We start from the raw sequence: 15,860 nt of genomic DNA on the forward strand, positions 1-15,860 counted from the left end.
GTTGAAAGCTGTCTTAAGTTTGACACTATTGGCGGCGTGCGATTTACGCTGCGGTTTAGTCTAATAACGTCGTGCAGAGTATGCTATTGATAGTTAAACTATTGGAAGCGTGCATATGTACGCTGTTAATACAACTTTCTGCAGCGTGCACAAGTACGCCGTTAATAGTTATAAAACAAAAAATATTAGCGATGGTTTCGACACAACCGTCGCAAACGGGCGACGGGGCCAAACCTTCGCTAAAGTAGCGACGATCTTAAAATTTAGCGACGATGATATAATTTCGCGACAGTTCCAAAACAGTCGTTAAATTTTGCGTAAATTTAAAAAAAATTTCTTTTATAATTTAATACATTTTTATAAAAATACAATACAACTATAATAATAATACTCATGATCTTAATTAACAATTAAAAAATTAACCAAAAATTGAAACAAAAACAGGTATTTAAATCGAAAATAAAATCATGTAAGTAGAGAAAAATTTTAAGTGTTGTGAAAAAGAATGGAACGGAGATCGGGAATAAATAGAGAATTTACGATTTTTTAGCGATGGTTTGTTACTAAACGGTCGCCGATGTAAGTCTATTAGTGACGGTTAATTATTAACTGTCGCCGATTTAAATCGGCGACGTTTTATTCTAAACCGTCACTTAATGTGGCCTTAAATCGGCGACAGTTTCTTGTAAACCGTCGCTAAATGTGGCCTTAAAATCCTCGCAACTTTAACTTTAGCGACGGTTTTACTAAAGCCGTTGCTACGTTAAAATTCGAACTCATTTTCCGCAGCGTGCTTATAATATGCATGCCGTGAATAATAATATTGACGACGTACGATTAATGTACGCCGTTAATGTCTGAACACGAATTTTTTTTAAAAAAAATGATTTACTTTTTGCAGCACACATAAACTTGCACGCCGTTAATAATACTATTAACGGCGTGCCTTTATTGTGCACTGTCGTTTATATAATTTATTAACAGCACACACAAATGCAAGCTGCAGATATTACTATCCGCAGCGTGCTTTTAATGCACGCCGTTCATAATAATATCCGTAGCGTGCTTTTGATGCACGCCGTCCATAGTAATATCCGCAGCGTGCTTTTAATGCACGCCGTTAATAGTATCAAGTGCAACACTATTAACGGCGCACATATGGGTGCACGCCGTCAAAAGTAGTATTCGCAGCGTGCGTTTAATGCACGATGTTGATGACGTGTTGCGGAAAATCATTTTTCTTGTAGTGTAGGCCTAGCAGGCTAATACAGGAAATTTATTCAGGAATTTTCTTCGATAGCAGTGCCACTCACTTCATTGACCAAGAAGAATGCTAAATTCATTTGGATTGGCGAGTGTCAGAAGAGCTTTGACACTTTGAAGCAAGCTCTTATTTCAGTGCCAGTGTTAGCCACACCAGCAGGTCAAGGCAATTTTATGTTGTACACCGATGCTTCTAAGCTCGGGTTAGGCGCAGTGTTGATGCAGCAAGGTCGGGTTATAGCTTATGCCTCCAGTCAATTGAAGGTGCATGAGAAGAACGACCCGACTCATGATCTTGAGTTAGCTGCCGTTGTCTTTGCGTTGAAGATATGGAGATATTACTTGAACGACGAGAAATGCCAGAAATTTAGATCACAAGAGTCTCGAGTATTTTTTCACGCAGAAAGAACTGAATATGAGACAAAGACGTTGGTTAGAGTTAGTAAAAACAACGATTGCGAGATTAGCTACCATCCAAGAAAAGCTAATGTTGTGGCAGATGCATTGAGCCGTAAAGTTGCAGTCGTAGCATAGATTTCAGCACTGGGATCTCTTCAGTGAGATACAAGGTTTTATTTAGAAGTTTATCCTAAGGGCAGGGCTCCAAAGCTGCCTAATCTGACAGTCGAATCTTCTTTGTTTGACCGAACCCGTGAAGGTCAACCTTCAAATGAGCAGTTGCAGAAATGGAGACTAAAAGATGAAGCCAAGGGAAGTGTACTCTACACAGTGTCCGATGGTATTGTGAGGTAGAGAGGTAAGATGTGGGTGCCTAGTGTTGATTCAATCAGAGAGAATATTCTGACAGAGGCACATGCATCTTCGTACTCCATTCATCCAGGAGGTACCCAGATGTACAAGGATTTGCAGATTTTGTATAGGTGGCCAAGTATGAATTGGGACATCCTTCGATTGTGTCTGAATGCCTCATTTATCAGCAGGCAAAGGCAGAGCATCAGAGGCCAGCAGTGATGCTTAAGCCACTCCCTATCCCTGAGTGGAAATGGAAGAATATCAGCATGGACTTTGTAGTTGGTTTGCCGAGGTCAGTCAGAGGATTTAATGCTATTTGGGTTATAGTGGATCGACTCACCAAGTCGGCACACTTCTTACCAGTAAAGATGACTTTCTCCATGACGCATTATGCGGAGCTTTATATCAGGGACATAGTTTGATTGCACGGGATCCCAGTTTCTATTGTTTCCGACAGGGACTCAAGATTTACATCGTCTTTTTGGAAGAGTTTACATGCAGCCATGGGGACGAAGTTGCTTTTCAGCACAGCTTTTCGCTTGCAGACAGATGGCCAGTCTGAGCGAGTGATTAAGATTTTGGTGGATTTATTGCGAGCCTATATAATAGACTTCCAGGGGACTTGGGAATCTAAGCTACCTCTAGTGTAGTTTACCTACAACAACAGTTTCCAATCATCTATAGGTATGACTCCCTACGAGGCATTGCATGGGAGGAAGTGCAGATCACCGATTCATTGGGATGAAGTCGGTGAGAGATCAGAACTTGGACCAGAGATTGTTCAGCAGACTGCAGATGTGGTCGTCAAGATCCGAGATAGGATGAAGACCGCCCAAAGTCGTCAAAAGAGTTATGCCGATAAGAGAAGAAGGGATCTTGAGTTTGCCGTAGGTGATCACGTTTTTGTAAAGATAGCACCCATGAAGAGTGTAATGATATTTGGGAAGAGAGGCAAACTTAGTCCGAGGTTGATTGGACCGTTTGAAATTCTTGACTAAGTTGGGACACTAGCTTATCGTGTTGCCCTCCCGCCAAATCTGGCCGGGGTACACAATGTGTTCCATGTCTCAATACTGAGGAAGTACCTAGCTAACCCTTCGCATGTTTTGAGCCACGAGCCGTTGCAGCTTGCTCCAGATCTGTCGTATGAGGAAAGACCTATTCAAATCCTAGACAGACAAGAGCGGAGACTTCGGAACAGAGTAACCAAGTTGGTCAAGATCCAATGGCTGAATCAATCAGTGGGGGAGGCCACTTGGGAGACAGAAATAGATATGAGAAGCCGCTACCCGGAGTTGTTTGGTAAGATTTAATTTCGAGGAAAAAATTTATAAGTGAGGGAGGAACTGTAGAGCCCAAAATAAGTACACGAAAAATCCATGCATTTATTTAATTGTTAAATTATTTATTTAATCTTAAAATGATTTTAGCGATGCATGTTTTATGAAATTGCATTATTATAAATTATTTATGTTTTTGTGATGCACGTTAAAAAAAATATTTTCGTGAGTTTCATATTTCAGGTGATTATTCGATGCGGGATCGATGAAAAGAAACTGGCGACGATTTTGGCAATTTTAAAGTGTGGTATTTTATTTTAAGTAAAAATGGGGCATTTTAAATGATTTATAAGTTTTTAGTATTTTGAAAGCATAATTTAATTATTAGGTGATTTTATGATTTTTAGAGTTTTAAAGATTTGTCACTTGTACTTTTTAATATTATAGTAAGAGATGTTATTTATAGTAGAGGAAGGTTAGTATTTTTAACATTAGTGGTTAATTTTTAATTAAGAAATAATTTGACCCTAATTATCTACAAACTCACACACACACTTGGCAACACACACACACTCTCACGGTTACACACACTTGCACACACACCATCTCATCTCTTTGTTTTAAAAAGAAAATATAGATATCTAAGGTTCCTTGTTCTTCCTCTAGCAGCCGTCCCTTCTTCTGATATTTGTCCAGCAAATTTTGTTGATTTTGTTGCAAGAAAACGAGCCACTAATCGTTCCGGATCAAGCCTCGGACCGTTTCCGTTTCGGTATCGCCGTAACGTGAGTTTTAAATATCAAAAGACATGTATATTCTATTTTTCCTACGTCGATCTCGTCATATTATGCGTTGAATTGTTTATTATACGTAAAAATCCATGTGTGATGTGCAAAGTTTGAGCAGAAAATTGTTGGATCGATTTTTGAAACATTTTTAGATCTAAAACTCGTAATTTGCTGTCATTTGAATTACTGCGATTTTTCGGTCGAGTTTCTGGAAAATATTTCAACATATGAAACGTAGAAATTTTTGATACCTTCGATTTGACAGTAAATGCAAAATATTTGGATAAGACATGAGTGAGTTTTAATCTTTTTTGTGGGATTGCTAAAACTGCGACTTTTATGAAAATGTGTTCTTGATATGTTTTTGAAGTTATTTGTTGTAGGCTTCGTTGGGCATCGTCGGGCTTGTGCTACTGCATTTAGATATGTTATGGGAAGTATTTAGGTGTTATTCGGTGGTTCGTTTGGGTCGGGATTGGCTTGGAATGTAATAGAAGTCGTAGGAATCGAAACGATGTCGAATTACGGGTTATTGTTGTATTGAAGTTGCTTGTCAATGCTTGGAGACATTTGGAGTGTTTGTACGGGTTTGAATCAATGTAAGAGCATCCTAGGATAAGTCTCGAGGTGTTGGTTCATGGTCCTTAGGCTTGGATTGAAAGAGTGAATGAATAAGATAGCGAATTTTCGTGAATTTCCATGTCCAAAGGCTACCTGGACCCCTTCCCGGACCCCGACACGGAGTCCGTGTCCTTTTTCCTTCAAAAATACGAAATTCTAGTGCCTACCCGGACCCATACACAGGGTCCGTGTACCCCCTTTAAAATTTTTTTTTTTGAAAATATGAATATAAAATAGAGGATTTGTTTTGTGGTTATAAATATAAAACATATGATTTGTTTTGGGGTTCTATATCATGGTTTAGTACGATTATTAAACGAGATCAAGTCTCGAGTGATCTAGAATGTCATAAGCTATTTATTTACTTCGGTGGTGAGCACGAGCTACCTATGTCTAAGTTATGCAAGTTAAGTGTTGGAATTCATGTTAGTATGTGCAGCAGTTGTTGTAACGACCCATTACAGGCCCAGTGGACCGCCCATACGGCCCACTGGCCCAATCGACCCAAGGCTATCCCGATCTTGGGCTCTGCTCTATGTGCCTTGGCCCATCTATGGAACTCTTTCCCTCACGGGCTTTCCATAGGCGTCGTACGAGTTACTCATAGAGTTCGTGAGGGAAAAAGTTCCATAGATGGGCCAAGGCCCATAGAGCAGAGCCCAAGATCGGGATAGCCTTGGGTCGATCGGGGCAGTGGGCCGTATGGGCGGTCCACTGGGCCTGTAATGGGTCGTTACAATAAAAGGCGCCTTTTATTGGAACGACCCAAGGCTATCCCGATCTTGGGCTCTGACTATGGGCTCTCTCTGGAACTCTAGACTCTTCCCTCACGGGTTTTCCATAGGCATCGTTACTCATAAGCTACTCCAGCCCATGCACTGGAGTTTGTACCTCCCCAGGATCGAACCTAAGACCACATGGATATATAGGTACTTAGCACAATCCTGGTACCAATGGGCCAAGGCCCGTAGAGCAGAGCCCAAGATCGGGATAGCCTTGGGTCGATCGGGGCAGTGGGCCGTATGGGCAGTCCACTGGGCCTGTAATGGGTCGTTACAGTGGTCCAAGTGAGATCCAACGAATCCCTCAACACCAAGTAAGTATGTTCGACGTGCAAAGAAAATACTTTTAAGTTTTTGAGATATGCTAAATGTCTTGTGACCAAATTATGTATGAGATTGTAAAGCGATAATGTAGAACCCGTAAATCAGTAGACGTATAAGCCATGCATAATTCTAGATTTTTAAATTTAATTGACTTCATTGCATGATTATTTTAAATGCATTTGTTTGAAGTTAATTATTTATTATTTCAGTTCAGCAGTTTGATTTTTAGCATTTCAGTTATTTCAGTGAGGCCGGACTGGAGTTGGAGTTTTGAGATAGAATTTAAGATTTGAGAAATATTTCAAGAAGTTAATTTAGCTAGCAAGTAAGTTCATTTAAGTTAAAAAGAAGTTTAAGGAATTATTTAAGTTAGTTGAGGATTTTAATTTAATTATTTGAGGTGATTAAGAAATGAACTCATTTAAGTTATTAAATTAATGGGTTAGCTCACTAAATTAATTAAAGGATTAGTAAGGCTTTCAAGGATTATTAGTTGACTAGATAACAATATTTCCCCTTCATTTTATTGCAATTTTCGGCCCCCATAGTTGCTAGACAATTTAATTGCCAACTCATCAACCTTTTGACCATTTCTTTGCATGTAAGTTGTAGGATAATTCTAGGATTTTTGGGAGCACAATTTAATTAATTAATGGACATATCCTAGACTAGAAAATAAGCAAAATTTCGGCCACCACCTCCTAGAAGCATCCACCAACTCATTTGATATCAATTCAAAATTCAAATTCAAAAGGGGAGTGGACTTGGTCTTGATATGATCCTATTTTTGTGCACCCTTCTCCTCACCTTCATAACCACTCAATCCCTCTCCCTCTCCACCGAAATACCTCACCATTCAGATCCATTTTCAGTGTAAAAATCGTGAGTCTTAGCTAGAGGGAAGGCAAGAAAAAAAAATCGAGAACTAGAAAGAGCAAGAGAAGCGCTCCACCTCCTCCGTGCCGCGTCGTCGTTGTTTCGTTCGTTTTCTTTCAAAACGAAACCAGGCATGTCTAGATTTCTTTCAAACCTCAATCAAGTCATATTATCATTTATTTTTCAGTACATGATCATGTTTATTCAAGTAAAAATCGAGATCCATGTCAAAACATTTTGAAACCTCACATGCAGAATTTTCGAATTTATTGGCAAGCTTCACGTTTTTCTGAGTTTTGATGGTTTCAGGTATTGGATCGACTCCAGGCTCCCAAGGCGGCTTGTATACATGTAGTAGGATGCATTAGGACCATGTTGGTCCATTCAAACCAGCCCCATGCTTGCTGGAAATTCAGAATGACAGCAAGTTCCCCATAAGTGCAGAAATGTGATTCGAAATTTCAGTTTTGTGTCAAGGGTTGTGGATCTGATCTTGGCTGCCCCAAGGGCCTTTAGCCATGGTTGGATCACTTCCCTAGCATGTCTAAGACGTGACTAAGTTGCCCTTTTGGTGGCTTGGTCCATGGCTCATCGGTTTTTAAATAATCAACAAGAACAGCCCCTTTCCCCATTCGGCCCTTCCATTTTTCAGCATATGGTTCGTTTCTTTTGTGGCTTGGTGTGGATCTTGGTTGGCCTATGGCCCTTAGCCACGGTTCATATCATGCTCCTAGATGTCTAGATCGTGCCATGGTCAATCAAATGGCCACTGGAACGACGCAAGACATCGATCATAGCATAAACACTACACACGCATGCACGTTGCTCTCGGTTGGACCCTTCGGTTAAGATTTGGTGTGATGCGGATTGTGGCTGGCCTAGGGCCCTTAGCCATGGTTCAAATCATTCCTTGGGATGTTGGTAAGAGTCTCTGGTCGGTGGTTCACGCCCCAATGGCCGGTAGCCTCGAAAACGACACAAGGAAAAACAAGTGCGCAGCTGCTGTATTTTGACAGCAAGTATGCTGCTGTTCAGAAGCGTCGTTTGAGTTATTGGTTGGCTTTTAGCCCATGGCCTTGGACTGGACAGTGCCTCATTGAGTTGGGAAGGTCATGTTTTTGACCGTTCGTCATTTGGATCATTTTTGAGGTCGTACGAGAATTTACGGTGCAATGTGCCAAATTGACTCTCGAAAGAGCGTTTCGTGTTTTGGCCTCCATTCCACCTAGATTTCGACCCTATCATTTTAGGAACATTATTTTATGATTTTTCAGCGTATTTTAATCATGACTATATGTCGGTTCAGTGTCGGTTCAGGTTGGCTCGGAGTCATGATTAAATGCGAAGTCATTAGGCGTCATAGTCGCATCTTTTGAACGTAAATTGCATAGTTGGTTAAGTTTAAGCTATTGCATATTTTTCATGGCACAGTTAGGTTGCAGCGAGCCTGGGAACGATCCAATCCAATCCAGTTGGTAAAATTACGGGACATTTTCATTACGCCAGTTAATTATTTTACGTGCATTAAACAGAAAATGATTATTTTTGAGATTTATGCGATATGGCTTGTGGTTCATTCACTATGTGGGAGTGTTATTTCTATACGGTCGCCAGTGACCGATCAGTTCAGTATGGTACCACCCGGTCGCCAGTGACCGGCCAGCTCAGATCAGTTTCAGCCTCCCCGGTAGCCAGTTACCGATCAGTTCAGCTTAGTGCAGTGGCCACAGGCGTAAAACATAATCTCAACAGAAAATTTTATCAGATATTTCAGTACAGGCTCCAAGGAGCAAATATTTTTACAGTGACTTCCAGTTCAGTTATGCACGTATTATAATTGCTCAGTACAGATTATTTTCAGTATGCCTCAGGACAGGATATTTTATCTCATGCATATTTTAAATTCAGATTTTTACTCGTTACCTGCGATTTATGCATGCTGAGTCTTTAGGCTCACTAGACTTGATTGTTGTAGGTACTGATGAGGCCAGGGCCGAGGGCGGGGACCAGTGAGCCAGCTTGGGTCGGCAGTAGTGGCACCCGAGGACCTCAGAGCAGCAGTTGTTATTTTCTTCGCAAACAATTTTTATCAGTTGTTGGATATTTTTAAATCGTTGTTGTTGGCAAAAACTTTGATTTTCTTCCGCTGCAATATTTTGAAATATTGAACTTGATTCACCAGTGATTTTATGAATGAGGCCATTTAAGTTCTTTTAAAAAGAAAATTTTTAATTTTCCGCAAATTTCCAAGCAAGTAGTTCGAGGGCCTTCACAGTTGGTATCAGAGCGGTGGTTCTGTATAGGGTTTCACTACTACTGACCGCGAGAAGCTCACGAAGCCACGCCTTTGGTCTGTAAGTTTTTCAGTTCAGCATTTTTGTTCAGCATTTCAGTTATAGCATGAATTATTTTGTCAGCATGCTTCCAGATTTTCAGTATTTCAGAGTTCATTTAAAATAAAGTATGGAATTATGCATGTTAGTTACGTATGGGTTATGTTGGAACAGTATGCCCCCTAGACGCATTTTAGAGCGCAACAGAGAGGTGGAGCCTCGCCGAGAGGACAGAGAGGAGCATAGACCGGAGGGAGACCTACCACCTCCTCCACCGCCCCCATCGGACATGAGTGCCCAGATGTTAGCTGGGATGGCACAGTTCTTCGCACAGTTTGCGGGGGGCAATGCCGCAGCCGTAGCCGCAGCCGCAGCCAGGCCGACAGGGCCCGAGGCTGTGTATGAGCGATTCATGAAGATGCGCCCGAAGGAATTCTCTGGGGCATCTGACCCCATGGTTGCCGAGGGATGGATCAAATCCCTCGAGGTTATCTTCGATTTTATGGAGCTGGGAGACGCAGACCGAGTCCGATGTGCCACCTACCTGTTCAATGGAGACGCCCGTTTATGGTGGGAAGGAGCTTCGGTAGCCCTGACATTGGCTACACTTTCTTGGACCCGCTTTACGGAGGTTTTCTACTCCAAGTATTTTGCTGAGGAGGTTCGCACCAGGCTGACCACCGAGTTCATGAGTCTGAGACAGGGGGATATGTCGGTTACGGAGTTTATCCGTAAGTTCGAGAGGGGCTGTCACTTTGTGCCCCTGATAGCGAATGATGCCAGAGCCAAGCTGATGCACTTCCTGGTGGGTTTACGGCCGATCTTGCGCCGGGATGTTAGGGTATCTGACCCTGCTACTTATGAGGTTGCCGTCTCCAAGGCCTTAGCCGCAGAGCAGGATCTGCGGGATATCGAGAGCGATCGCCAGGGCAAGCGCCCAGTCCAGGCACCGCACCGCCCTCCTCCTCTTCAGCATCAGCAGCAGAATAAGAGGCCTTTTCATGGACCGCCCAGGAACAGAGGCCAGCAGCAGCAGCAGCAGCAGCAGCGGGGACGCCCAGTCCCGAGGACTCAGGAGCACCCAGTCTGTCCCAGGTGCTCACGTCGCCATCCTGGAGCATGTATGGCTGGCTCAGGAAAGTGTTTTAAGTGTGGCAGTCCAGACCACATGTTGCTGCAGTGCCCTCAGAGGAATCTGCCTACCCAAGGCAGAGTTTTTGCTCTCCATGCCGCGGAAGCCAACCCGGAGACTATGTTGTTGACAGGTACCTTTAAACTTTAAGTTATTCTTCGAATTTCCGCGTTTTGGGAATCGGGATTTAGATTTTGAACTTAGAACTGTTATAGGATTGCATGCTCTACTCAGATTTATTTTAGAGGAATTAAGCTAGAGGAACCTAGACCTTTGCATGTCTATAAGTTTAGATCTTGTAGTGGGATTCAACTTAGAGCTCCGCTCTTTCAGGGAGAATTTTTATATCTGGTTCCGCTACCAAGGCCTTGATAGATTCAGGGGCCACTCACTCATTTATTTCGGAGGTCTTTGCAAACTTTCTCAAGATCCAGACCATAGGGCTAGATACAGCCTTTTCAGTAGTGTTGCCGTCAGGCGAGGAAATGGCAGCCACCAATGTTATCCGAGATATAGACCTTGAGCTGCACGGTAATCTTGTTTATGCGGATCTGATTGTGCTACCGATGCCGGAATTTGACATCATCCTAGGGATGGACTGGCTATTGAGGAACAGAGTGTTGATAGACTTCCAGCGGAGATCCGTTCTTGTCCGACCGCCTGGAATGGAGCAGTTCTTATTTGAGCCGGACAGGTACTTTTCCTTACCGCGCATTATTCCTTATGTTCAGGCTAGGAAGCTCATGCATAGAGGGTGTCGGGCATTTCTAGCAACCTTTTTATCTGTCCCCGAGGAACCCAGCCAGTCAGCCTCAGATGTTCCGATAGTTAGAGATTTCTTAGACGTTTTTTCCCGAAGACGTCTCTGGTATGCCACCAGAGAGAGAGGTGGAGTTTTCCATTGAGCTTATGCCAGGTACGACTCCGATATCCAAAGCACCGTACCGTCTAGCACCGACAGAGATGGCAGAGCTTAAGAAGCAGATCCAGGAACTTCTCGACAAGGAGTTCATTCGCCCGAGCTTTTCTCCATGGGGCGCGCCAGTCTTATTCGTTAAAAAGAAGGATGGCTCGATGAGGCTTTGCATTGACTACCGGGAGTTGAGCAGGGTTACAGTGAAGAATAAATACCCACTGCCGAGGATTGAGGATCTGTTTGACCAGTTGCAGGGAGCTTCGATTTTCTCCAAGATAGATCTGCGTTCCGGTTATCACCAGTTGAGGGTGAGAGATGCTGATGTCTCGAAGACAGCTTTCAGGACTCGTTATGGTCATTACGAGTTCCTTGTGATGCCGTTCGGTCTGACGAATGCGCCAGCGATCTTCATGGATCTCATGAATCGCGTATTTCAGCCGTACCTCGACCAGTTTGTGATAGTGTTCATAGATGACATTCTCGTCTACTCCAAGAGTCGGGAGGAGCACAGCAGGCATCTGACCACAGTGTTGCAGACATTGCAGAAACATAAACTATTCGCAAAGTTCAGTAAGTGCGAATTCTGGTTAGAGAAGGTGGCGTTCTTGGGCCACATTGTTTCTAGCAGTGGTATTGAGGTAGACCCGGCGAAAGTTGCAGCAGTCAGAGATTGGGTTGTGCCTCAGAATGCATCAGAGATCCGCAGTTTTCTTGGGCTAGCAGGATATTACAGGAAATTCATCCAGGGATTCTCCTCCATTGCCGTTCCACTCACAGCACTGACCAAGAAAAATGTGAAGTTTGTGTGGAGCGAGGAGTGTCAGAAGAGCTTCGATACCTTGAAGCAAGCTCTTATCTCAGCACCCGTTTTGGCTGTACCGTCAGGATCCGGCGAGTTTGTCCTTTATACCGATGCTTCGAAGCTTGGTTTAGGTGCAGTTTTGATGCAGCATGGGAGAGTGATAGCGTATGCTTCTCGACAGCTGAAAATCCATGAGAAGAATTACCCTACCCATGATCTGGAGTTAGCGGCCGTAGTTTTTGCTTTGAAGATTTGGAGGCACTATTTGTATGGAGAGAAGTGTCAGATCTTTACCGACCATAAGAGCCTCAAGTATTTCTTTACGCAGAAGGAGCTGAACATGCGTCAGAGACGTTGGTTGAAGCTTGTGAAAGACTACGATTGTGACATTAGCTACCACCCGGGTAAAGCTAATGTAGTTGCGGATGCTTTGAGCAGGAAAGTCGCAGTGATGGCTCATTTGACGATGCAGAAACCTCTTCAGATCGAAATGCAGAGGTTTGATCTTGAGACTTACCCTCGAGGTAGAGTTCCTCGTTTATCTACCTTGACTATCCAGTCCTCTCTTATTGACCGTATTCGCAGCGGTCAGGCAGCAGATGAGCAGTTGGCACAGTGGAAGAAGAGAGATGAAGCTAAGGGCAGTGTTTTGTATTCAGTCAGCGACGGTATTGTGAGATACCGAGATAGGATATGGGTTCCTAGCAGTGATTCTATCCGAGCAGACATCTTATCAGAGGCCCATACGTCCCCGTACTCTATTCACCCTGGGAGTACGAAGATGTACAGAGATCTGCAGCTACTGTATTGGTGGCCAGGGATGAAGAAGGACATCAGGCGTTTTGTATCCGAGTGCCTGACTTGCCAGTTAGTGAAGGCCGAGCATCAGAGACCAGCAGGTTTGCTCAAGCCTCTTCCTATTCCCGAGTGGAAGTGGGAGAACATTACCATGGACTTTGTGACCGGATTGCCGAGGTCAGCCAGAGGATCGAATGCTATCTGGGTGATTGTAGATCGTCTTACCAAATCAGCGCACTTCTTGCCTATTAAGACGACTTTCACCATGGTTCAGTATGCAGAGCTGTATATCCGAGAGATAGTCCGACTCCACGGTATTCCAGTTTCTATCGTATCCGACAGAGATCCCAGATTCACTTCCTCGTTTTGGAAGAGTTTGCATTCGACTTTGGGTACGAAGTTGCTGTTTAGCACAGCTTTCCATCCGCAGACAGATGGACAGTCGGAGCGAGTTATTCAGATCTTAGAGGATCTTCTCCGTGCTTGCGTCATTGATTTCTCTGGGAGTTGGGAGTCGAACTTACCATTGGTAGAGTTCACCTATAACAACAGTTTCCAGTCGTCTATAGGTATGGCTCCGTATGAAGCGCTGTATGGTCGCAAGTGTAGATCTCCTGTTCATTGGGATGAAGTAGGAGAGAGAGCAGAGTTGGGTCCAGAGATTGTTCAGCAGGCAGCAGATGTAGTAGTCAAGATCCGTGATAGGATGAGGACTGCCCAGAGCCGACAGAAGAGTTATGCCGATCAGCGGAGGAGAGAGTTAGAATTTGCAGTGGGCGATCATGTCTTCGTGAAAGTGGCACCTATGAAGGGTGTCATGAGATTTGGCAAGAAAGGGAAGCTCAGTCCGAGATTCATTGGACCGTTTGAGATCCTCGACAGAGTTGGGACGCTAGCGTATCGTGTGGCTCTTCCGCCAAATCTGGCCGGAGTACACAATGTCTTTCACGTCTCCATGCTGAGGAAGTATATGGCAAATCCTTCGCATGTGCTGAATTTAGAGCCGTTGCAGCTTACTCCGAACTTATCTTATGAGGAGAGACCCGTGCAGATCCTAGACAGACAGGAGAAGAAACTTCGGAACAAGTTGGTTAAGCGAGTCAAAGTCAAATGGCTCAACCATTCAGAGGAGGAAGCTACGTGGGAGTTTGAGCCGGAGATGAGAAGTCGATACCCTGAGTTATTCGGTGAGTTCTAATTTCGAGGACGAAATTTATTTAAGGGGGGAAGGATTGTAGAACCCGTAAATCAGTAGACGTATAAGCCATGCATAATTCTAGATTTTTAAATTTAATTGACTTCATTGCATGATTATTTTAAATGCATTTGTTTGAAGTTAATTATTTATTATTTCAGTTCAGCAGTTTGATTTTTAGCATTTCAGTTATTTCAGTGAGGCCGGACTGGAGTTGGAGTTTTGAGATAGAATTTAAGATTTGAGAAATATTTCAAGAAGTTAATTTAGCTAGCAAGTAAGTTCATTTAAGTTAAAAAGAAGTTTAAGGAATTATTTAAGTTAGTTGAGGATTTTAATTTAATTATTTGAGGTGATTAAGAAATGAACTCATTTAAGTTATTAAATTAATGGGTTAGCTCACTAAATTAATTAAAGGATTAGTAAGGCTTTCAAGGATTATTAGTTGACTAGATAACAATATTTCCCCTTCATTTTATTGCAATTTTCGGCCCCCATAGTTGCTAGACAATTTAATTGCCAACTCATCAACCTTTTGACCATTTCTTTGCATGTAAGTTGTAGGATAATTCTAGGATTTTTGGGAGCACAATTTAATTAATTAATGGACATATCCTAGACTAGAAAATAAGCAAAATTTCGGCCACCACCTCCTAGAAGCATCCACCAACTCATTTGATATCAATTCAAAATTCAAATTCAAAAGGGGAGTGGACTTGGTCTTGATATGATCCTATTTTTGTGCACCCTTCTCCTCACCTTCATAACCACTCAATCCCTCTCCCTCTCCACCGAAATACCTCACCATTCAGATCCATTTTCAGTGTAAAAATCGTGAGTCTTAGCTAGAGGGAAGGCAAGAAAAAAAAATCGAGAACTAGAAAGAGCAAGAGAAGCGCTCCACCTCCTCCGTGCCGCGTCGTCGTTGTTTCGTTCGTTTTCTTTCAAAACGAAACCAGGCATGTCTAGATTTCTTTCAAACCTCAATCAAGTCATATTATCATTTATTTTTCAGTACATGATCATGTTTATTCAAGTAAAAATCGAGATCCATGTCAAAACATTTTGAAACCTCACATGCAGAATTTTCGAATTTATTGGCAAGCTTCACGTTTTTCTGAGTTTTGATGGTTTCAGGTATTGGATCGACTCCAGGCTCCCAAGGCGGCTTGTATACATGTAGTAGGATGCATTAGGACCATGTTGGTCCATTCAAACCAGCCCCATGCTTGCTGGAAATTCAGAATGACAGCAAGTTCCCCATAAGTGCAGAAATGTGATTCGAAATTTCAGTTTTGTGTCAAGGGTTGTGGATCTGATCTTGGCTGCCCCAAGGGCCTTTAGCCATGGTTGGATCACTTCCCTAGCATGTCTAAGACGTGACTAAGTTGCCCTTTTGGTGGCTTGGTCCATGGCTCATCGGTTTTTAAATAATCAACAAGAACAGCCCCTTTCCCCATTCGGCCCTTCCATTTTTCAGCATATGGTTCGTTTCTTTTGTGGCTTGGTGTGGATCTTGGTTGGCCTATGGCCCTTAGCCACGGTTCATATCATGCTCCTAGATGTCTAGATCGTGCCATGGTCAATCAAATGGCCACTGGAACGACGCAAGACATCGATCATAGCATAAACACTACACACGCATGCACGTTGCTCTCGGTTGGACCCTTCGGTTAAGATTTGGTGTGATGCGGATTGTGGCTGGCCTAGGGCCCTTAGCCATGGTTCAAATCATTCCTTGGGATGTTGGTAAGAGTCTCTGGTCGGTGGTTCACGCCCCAATGGCCGGTAGCCTCGAAAACGACACAAGGAAAAACAAGTGCGCAGCTGCTGTATTTTGACAGCAAGTATGCTGCTGTTCAGAAGCGTCGTTTGAGTTATTGGTTGGCTTTTAGCCCATGGCCTTGGACTGGACAGTGCCTCATTGAGTTGGGAAGGTCATGTTTTTGACCGTTCGTCATTTGGATCATTTTTGAGGTCGTACGAGAATTTACGGT

This window comes from Primulina tabacum, chromosome 8 (assembly GCF_025594145.1).
Source record: "Primulina tabacum isolate GXHZ01 chromosome 8, ASM2559414v2, whole genome shotgun sequence".
Lineage (NCBI taxonomy): Eukaryota > Viridiplantae > Streptophyta > Magnoliopsida > Lamiales > Gesneriaceae > Primulina > Primulina tabacum.